Source organism: Plecotus auritus, assembly GCF_963455305.1.
Source record: "Plecotus auritus genome assembly, chromosome: 6".
In the NCBI taxonomy this organism is placed as follows: Eukaryota; Metazoa; Chordata; class Mammalia; order Chiroptera; family Vespertilionidae; genus Plecotus; species Plecotus auritus.
Genome location: NC_137773.1, coordinates 160,840,302 through 160,849,344, shown reverse-complemented (window position 1 = coordinate 160,849,344; position 9,043 = coordinate 160,840,302). Strand labels below are relative to the sequence as shown.

At 43.8% G+C, this 9,043-nt stretch overlaps 1 pseudogene across 1 annotated transcript; it reads left to right on the top strand.

Annotated features, from left to right (window-relative positions):
• Positions 1-595: 595 nt before the first annotated feature.
• LOC308251873 (ferritin light chain-like) lies at positions 596-1,024 on the top strand (annotated as a pseudogene). The gene is made up of 2 exons: positions 596-744; positions 851-1,024. The product of its transcript is annotated as a ferritin light chain-like (transcript).
• Positions 1,025-9,043: the final 8,019 nt, after the last annotated feature.

The following is a 9,043-nucleotide window of genomic DNA, read 5'->3' as shown; positions in this document are numbered from 1 at the left end:
CCTAGAAGAAAACATAGGCTGAAAAATCTCAGACATCTCACATAGCACTGTTTTTGCAGATAAATCTCCGAGGGCAAGGGAAACAAAGGAAAAAATAAACAAATGGGACTACATCCAACTAAAAGAAACCATCAACAAAATTAAAAGGGAACCCACTGTATGGAAGAACATATCTGCCAATGACCCATCTGATAAGGGGTTAATATCCAAAATATACAAAGAACTCATACAATTCAACACCAAGAAGACAAACAATCCAATTAAAAAATGGGCAAAGGATCTGAATAGACACTTCTTCAAAGAGGACATATAGATGGCCAATAGACATATGAAAAAATGCTCAACATTACTAATCATCAAAGAGATGCAAATTAAAACTGCAGTGAGGAGCAGAGTTCTTAGTGGTCCTCCAGATCTATCTCTTGCTTCAACAGTGTTTGGAAGGAACAGACCCAGAGACACCCCTTCTTTCAGCCTCCGACCGCCTTCCAACCTCTTTTCCAGTCACCATCTTCAGAACCACCTCAGCCAGCCTTAGCCTCCAAGACCAGCCAACACCATTTCTTTTACCTTAACTCATTATTGCCAAACAACCATGAGCACTCAAATTCATCAGAATTATTCCACCAAGATGGAGGCTGCTATAAACCTGCACCTGCGGGTCTCCCACACCTACCTCTCTCTGGGCTTCTATTTTGACCTCCATGATGTGGCTCTGGAGGGTGTGGGCCACTTCTTCCTTTAGTTGGCAGAGAAGAAATGCAAGGGCACTAAGCATCTCTTAGAGATGCAAAACCAGCATGGTAGTCACATTCTCTTCCAGGATATGCTGAAGCCTTCCCAGGATCAGTTTTACCCATGCAGACACTCAACTATGTGACCTCCTGGAGAACCACTTCCTGGGTGAGAAGGTGAAACTCATCAAGAAGACGGGCAACACCTGCCTCACCTCTGCAGGCTGGCCGGCCCTGAGGCTGGGCTGGGCGAGTATCCCTTTGAAAGGCTCAACCTCAAGCACCACTAGAAGCCTTTGGAGCCCAGAGGCCTTTGAGGGCCCCTCTGCATTCTCCTGATGTCTGGTTTTTGTCTGAGCCTCTCCCTGAAACCCTAGGCCTTTAACACCCTGGAGCCCTCTTCCATGCATTGGACCAAATGGAAACAATAAAGCTTTTTGCAGCAAAAACAAAACAAAACAATAAAACGACAATGAGGTATTGCCTCACACCTATCAGAATGGCTACCATCAATAAATCAATCATCAACAAGTGCTGGTGAGGATGTGGAGAGAAGGGAACCCTGGTACACTGTCGGTGGGAATGCAGGCTGGTGCAGCCATTATGGAAAACAGTATGGAGTTTCCTGAATAAATTAAATACGGAACTGCCATTTGACCCAGGGATCTCAATTCTGGGAATATACCCTAAGAATGTCAGTCAGAAAGAATATATGCACCCCTATGTTCATAGCAGCATTATTTACAACTAGAGGCCAGTTGCTTAGGCTTTTATGTAATACGTATATAGATAGCTAAGATCTGGAAACCGCCCGAGTGCCCATCAGTAGATGAGTGGATAAAAAAGCTGTGATACAATTACCCAATGGAATACTATGCAGCTGTAAAAAAGAAAAACTCTTACCCTTTACAACAGCATGGATGGACCTTGAGAATATTAAGCTAAGTGAAATAAGCCAGTCAGAGAAAGACAAATATCACATGATGTCACTCATATATGGAATCTAATGAACAAAATAAGCTAACAAATAAATAGGTCCAGAGACATAGAAGCATGGAACAGACTGACAGATCTCAGAGGGGAGGAAAGAGGGGTAGAGGGAACAGAAAAAGATTAGCCAAAGAATATATATGCATAACCCACAGATAACAATGTGGTGAAGGTCTGGGGCGGGGCAGGGGCTGGGAGGAAGGGAAAAGGGGGGGACGAGGGACACCTGTAATAGAGTCAACAATAATAAATAAATAAATAAATAAATAAATAAATAAATAAATAAATAAACAAACCAACCAACCAACCCTGGGGGGTGTGGGAAAGCCAAGAAATCAAGAGCAAGGAACCTGAGTCCTTCTTCTCATCCGAAACTAATTAGAGTCTAGTGCATTGAGAATTAGGCTGACATTGTCTCATGCTCTCATCAGTAACATTATGATCTAAGTCATTGTGCACAGAAGTTCAAAGTTTCAGGATGGGACATGTTCACTCATTTATTAGGAATTATTAATGATGCCAGATTTGGGCCTGGGATAAGGAGAGTTATTTAGACAGATAATGCCTGGGTGTGATGTTCTTTATATGCACTGGGGTATGTTAAACATTTCTTGAATAACCAGTCTCCCTAGGATATGCACACTCCTTCTGAACAACTGTACACTGCTCACCGCCACCCTCCTACCATGGGAGTCATTTGTATGTAAAGCATTACCTTTGGAAAAGAGGCCACAGAGAAAAAGCACTGATTTCCTTTGGATTGATATAAAATAAATGTCATATGGAATGGGGAAAATGCATGTGCTTTAGCCAGCAAAGAACTATAAGATCAGGTGTGATTCAACCTTGCCTGAAGGGCTGAGCTAGATAAGAAAGTTTTGAGTTGTGGGGCAGGCTCCGTGTTGGGACTTGACTACCACAATTGCATAGACTCACACACTTGTCCGAGCGCAGTTCCAAGGGCCTCCTAGCATGCCTCAATCTTGCCTCTGCAATGAATATGTCTTGCCGTTGCCTCTAAAAAAGAACACCACGGTGACTTGGTTTTTACTTCTTCAACAAAGATTGTCAGGAAATAAAGGTGCACCTGTTGAGGTTTGGCTTTTGGGCAAGGATATGTTAAAGTGGAAAAAGCAAGGAGCCAGGAGCCAGTTGACGTTCCTATGAGCTGTGTGATCTGAGCCAGGTCACTCCACTTTGGTTTCCTCTTCTGTTAAAGAATGATTTTAGTGCTTTATGGCGTGGTCCTCCCAGGGCTCAAACAGAGCACTTAGGAATTCACTGCTGTGCGATAAATATGTTTTCCCAATGCAGAAAGACCGACGCTTACTTTAAATCCTCTGTTATTTTGACTCTAAGCTAATACCTGCATTTTCCTAAAAAACAAAACAAAAAAAAAACAACAACCAAAAAACAACAACAACAGTTGTTAGATTTGAAGTACTTTTATTACTTGTTGGATTTGGAAAATTAGTGTTAAAACCCTGGTTATGGCATTATAGGCTGTGAGTAATTAGCCACCAGGATCCCTGTGCAGACTACTGGTATATTTTATTTTATTTATTTATTTTTTTAATATATTTTATTGATTTTTTTTTACAGAGAGGAAGGGAGAGGGATAGAGAGTTAGAAACATCGATGAGAGAGAAACATCTATCAGCTGCCTTCTGTACAACCGCTACTGGGGATGTGCCCACAACCAGGGTACATGGCCCTGACCGGAATCGAACCCGGGACCCCTCAGTCCGCAGGCTGATGCTATATCCACTGAGCCAAAGCAGCCAGGGCTACTGGTATATTTTAAACTGGAGTATTTTATTGGGGGTAGGGGTGTCTATGAATCAGAAAGACAAAGGGAACTGAAAGAGCCAAGCTGATGGGAGAGACTTTCACTGAGATGGAGAATGGCCTTTCACAGGGAAGAGCAGGCTGGGGCGGGTGGAGTCTGGGTGGATATGAATCAAGTTGGAACACGCTACTCTCCTCCTCCAACTTCAAGAGGCTCCTAGTTCACTAAGTAAAGAGCTGAGCTCCTTTCTACAGCCTCCTGGACCCTGTTACCACCTCCTCTCTGCTGCTTCTCCACACTCACCTCCCACCTGCCTCCCTCTCATCCTGTTGCTCCAGCCTGGCCATTCCTGGGACACACCAACACTCTGCTGCCTCCAGGCATTGTACTTAGTCCCTCATTCTGGAATTCTCACCCCTCCCACCCCCACCATGGCTCATTGCCTCACTTCCTTCAGGTTGCTACTCAAACGCCAGCTTATCAGAGGGGCCTTTCCTGACCTCGACAAACAAAACAACATCCCTTCTCCCATGGCCTTGGCTCCAGCATCCTTTCCTTTCCTTACCTGCCTTTATTTTTCTCATACGCTTATCACCACCCAATGTCTGTTTGTTTATGGTCTATATGCTCCTCTTCTATAAACTTCAGATGCAGGGGAGATGGGATGCTTACTTATGACTGTATCTCCAGCATCTAGAATTGGCTCATGGTAGATGCTCAATAAGCAGTTATTGAAGGAACAAATGAAATCAGGACATGCTGAATTACAGTCATCTCCATTACATCTCAGTGAAATCAAACAGTAGAATGATATAGTAGGGCATGAGAGTGGATGAGATCAGGCAGTGAGGAGTGAAAATAGGGAAAAGTCAAGGATCTGTCCTGGGAAACACCGATCTTGAAGTATGGGTAAAGGAAAATGGATCTGTGAAAGATACTTAGAAGGAGTGGTGAGAGATTGAAACACAAAACCATGGGGAGAGGTATCCTGTGGGAAAATACAGAGGGGGGGTCCCAAGGAGAGAAGGACAAACAGTGGCAAATGCTGCAGAGTGACACTGGGTCCTGGAGCAGGACCCCTGGGGTGGTGAAGGGAGAAGCCAGGCTGCAGTGAGCGAAGACTGAATCAGAGATGAGGTGGTGAGGGTAGAGGCTGGTGATGAAAGAACCGAGTTAGGTGGGTCAGGAACAAAATGTTTGAAAGATGGCAGGTTAAATTTGTCTGTGGATGGAGTGAAACCCAGGAGGTGGAGGGAACAGCCTATCTGACCACAGTCTCTGGGAAAGCCACCTCTTCTGCGGTTCAGGAGAGGGCGATGGAGTAGACACAGAGGTAAGCAGTGGAGGACTTCCTGCCTGAGGAAGAGGTAATGCTATTAGCTGACGAGAGGGAAACAGTAATGGGTGGATTTCCAAAGAGAACACAGTGGTCCCTCTCATCCAGGGTTTCAGGTTCTGTGGTTTCAGTTACCTGAAGTCAAGCACCGTCTGAAAATATTCAGAAGTTTAGGGCAGGCCTGAGTAACATGATGAAAACTTGCACGCTGTCCCTCATGAGAGCATACGCTCCTTGCCCCTTAGTCTCTTGGTAGCCAGCTCTGTATCAGATCTACTGTCGAGGTATCACAGTGCTTGGGTTCACGTAACCCTTATTTTAATTAATAATGGCCACAAAGAGCAAGAGCAGTGGTGTTGGCAATATGGATATGCCAAAGAGAAGCTGTGAAGTGCTTTCTTTAAATGAAAAGATGAGTACTGTACAATAAGATATTTTGCAAGAGAAAGGGGAGAGAGACTACATTCATATGACTTTTATTAAAGAATCTATAATAATAAAAGCGTAATACACAAATCAACTGAACGGCCAAACAGCAGAACGACCGTTGGAAGACCATGCTATGACATGCACTGGTGCCAGGCCAGCCAAGGCGGGTGCAATGCAATTGGTCGGGGGCCTGACATCACCCCACGATCGCCCACAGAGGGAGACCCAGGCCACCAACCAGCGGGCTGTGGCAGGTGGGTGGGGCCTCCCTCTGTGGGGAAATCGATGGTGGGGGAGCGGGGGAGTGAGGCTCCTGGACTGCAAGAGGGAACAGGCCGGGCTGAGAGGACCCCCCCCCCCCCCAGTGCCCGATTTCGTGCACCAGGCCTCTAGTATTGTTATAACTATTCTATTTCATTACTAGTGATGGTAGTTCATCTCTTACAGAGCCAAATTTACATATTAAATTTTATTATAGGTAGTTAGGTATAGAAAAAACATAGGGTATATACAGGTGGGTACTATCTGTGGTTTTAGGCATCCAGTGGGCGTCTTGGAACATTTTCTTTGTGGATAAGAGGGGACTGTTATATCAAGTTTGAAATCACAGCTCTGGGGACTGGGGTGACTTGCTGCCTAGGACAATCTACCTAGGGCAGCCGTGGGCAAACTACGGCCCACGGGCCGGATCCGGCCCGTTCGGCTGTTCTATCCGGCCCGCGGAGCCGAAAGAGCGGAGGGTTCTCTTGCTCTCCCCTCCGCTCCTTTACTTTGAATTTATATTAGTTCACACAAACACTCCATCCATGCTTTTGTTCCGGCCCTCCGGTCCAGTTTAAGAACCCATTGTGGCCCTCGAGTCAAAAAGTTTGCCCACCCCTGGCCTAGGGTGTGCAGAGATGGCCGAAGCAGCTGTGACTGGAGGCCGTGATTCTTGTAGCTGCACCAGTGTTTTGAGTTGATGCCTGCCAATCTCATGGGAATCACCAGGAATTCTTGTTAAAGTGCACATTCTGATTCAGTGGACCTGGGGCAGGGCTGAGATCCTGCAATTCCCACAAGCTCCCAGGTGCTGCTGGTGCTGCAGATCTTGGAGCAGAAAGGTGGTTTTGCACACAATAGCCCTGGCGTCAGAGTGGAGCTGGTGGGAAGTGGGAGCCAGGACTGAGTAATGCCAGGTGGGTTCACTAGCAGGAAAACGGGGACAGGAAGTTGAGGAGGTTAAAAGGAGATGTTGAAGCAAGGAGGGAGCTAGTGGTCTGATGAGGGTGGAGAAGGACTTGAAGATGGAAGGAGGCATCTAAAGGGGTGAAGTAAAGAAGGTAGGTCTGAGTTATCAGATATGCTTGGCAAGACATCAAAAACAACTGATGCAGTTCCTAGAGGCTGAGATAGAAATGCAGCTACAATTATACCTAAAACATTGAAGGAAAAATACTGCCCACAATCAGTTTATGGTACTTTCTAAACACACAAAAGTTAAACTGAGTGCATTAGAATTCCTATCCTCTCTCATTTTAATTTTAAATCCCCATTTTCCCCTGCTATCTTTGCTCTGGATTTTAAATTTCTACTGGGCAGAGATCTTACTTTGAGATTAGCATTTATACAGTCCTACATTGCACAGGGGGCTTGGCTGATTAATATATTCAAGCCCTTTTCTTCTGGGCACGGATATGGACTTAAATGATCCGTGAATCTAATAATTCTCTATCAGGAAAACCTTTGACCGTCATCTTTCTCAGTAAAATAGGGTAATTGTATTATTTCAAAGTTTATTTTTCTTTCGAATAAGGCATCACCCACTCTCTTAGAAAACCATTCTGATCAGTAAAAGATTGAAATAATGTGGCAAGCCTATAAAGTGTTACACTGTCCAATTATACTGTTTTTATAACAAGAATCTTTTGTATTTGAATAAATCATTATTAGCAATCATTAGGGCAAGGTGCTACATTGCCTGACGGGAATACAAAGAGGCATGAGAATGTAGGGTCCCTTCTCTATGCTCAATTTAGAGACCAAGAGACTTATGTGTAGAAGTCATACAAACATCACCAGGCAGTATGGTCACTAAGTACTGGAATGAATGAAATAGAGTTCATACTAAAGGCACCTTGAAAGGAAAGTAAATACAGGTAATTAAAAGCAAAAAGTAGTTACCAGCCAGGGCAGCGAGGCGTAGTTGGTTGGGTGTCCTGGGCACCAAGAGGTTGCCTGTTAAATTCCTGGTCAGGGCACATGCCTGGTTTCGGACTTGATCCCCAGTAGAGGGTGTGCAGGAAGCAGCCGATCAATGTTTCTATCTCTCTCTCCCTCTCCCTTCTTCTCTCTCTAAAAGTCAATGAAAACATATTTCAAAATAAAGTAGTTACCAGATATTTTGGCCTTTGGATTAATTTGAAGGCAGAATTTCGAATTAGTATTAGTCCTACCTCAGCCTTGAGTGCTATTGTTTTTTTGAAAACCTGAAATCAATAATATTAGCAGTTGTTAGTTACCAACTAACACTAAAAGTGAACAATTTAATCGCTGCTTCAGAATCATTTATCATAAGCTATTCAGACATACAAAAAAGGCATAAAGAATAATAAAACTAATACAAAATAACAATTCTTTCATACTTGTCAGTCTTCAGCCTCAGTAAATGTTTGTTGAATGAATAAATGATTCTCATTTATTATTAAATGCCTTGTCTCTCCATATTTATAGTACCCTTGGGACCAAGGACAATGTTTTAAATTTGTCTTCCTCTCCATGGTGCCTAAATAATGATGGTTATGTGATTGGCGGTTCGATAGATACTTGGCCTAGTCTCCCTATGTTTGTAGCTATCTTTAAACTTTAACCCTAACCCATAGGTGTCTTTACCCTAACCCAATACACAGCCTCATTGAAATTATTTTAATTGTGACACATTGGTGAAAGCACAGCTCTGCAACACTAAATTGAGAGAGGCAGAAAATCATTTAAACTATAGCTTTTACTTAACCTTATTACAACCATAACTCATTTTATTTCACTTCCCTTTATTGTGCTTCACAGATGTTGTGTTTTTACAAATTGAAGGCAACGACTCTTCATCAACAATAGAATTTCAACTCACTTTATTGCGGTGGTCTGAGGCCAAACCCACAGTATCTTCAAGGTATGGCTGCACATCCTAACATTCTTTATTACGCATTCTATTTTTCATGTCTGGATTAAAAATAGAGACTTGTGGTAAAGACTGATTTCTAATTAAAGTGAGAATTAGTCAAAAGCTGTTATAGCAAAATGGTTAAGCATAGATTTTTCTTATAAGAACTCAGCTTCAGCTTTAAGTCCTTTTGTGACTACCAGAAATTTCACAAAATCCCAGAAATTATTTCTACACCATCGTGTGCAGTTATTTTCTGCTTCTTCCTCTAGTTCACTGTTTCTATGTGGAGTTAAAGGAACATTTGCATTGGAATTGTGTGGGGTGCTTGTTGTAGATTCCTGACCCCCGCGCCTCAGGTCTTGTATCCCAACCAGGGAAGTGGGGGTGGCAGCTTGGCACCCATATCTTTCAGCTCTCCAGAAGCTTCTTAACCCAGTGGGGTGCTCCAGGCATGCCCCCTCCCCACTCCTGTGTGGGCTGTGTGCAACCTCCTGTTGTAGTTGAGCCTTGACTGTTGTTGTTTGGAAAATCAATGGGAGGGATTGACACTTGGGCTGATTGGCAGGAAGGACAGCCTGCAAGTACAATGGAGGAGCTGCTGTGCATGGCCCGACCCCAGTGTC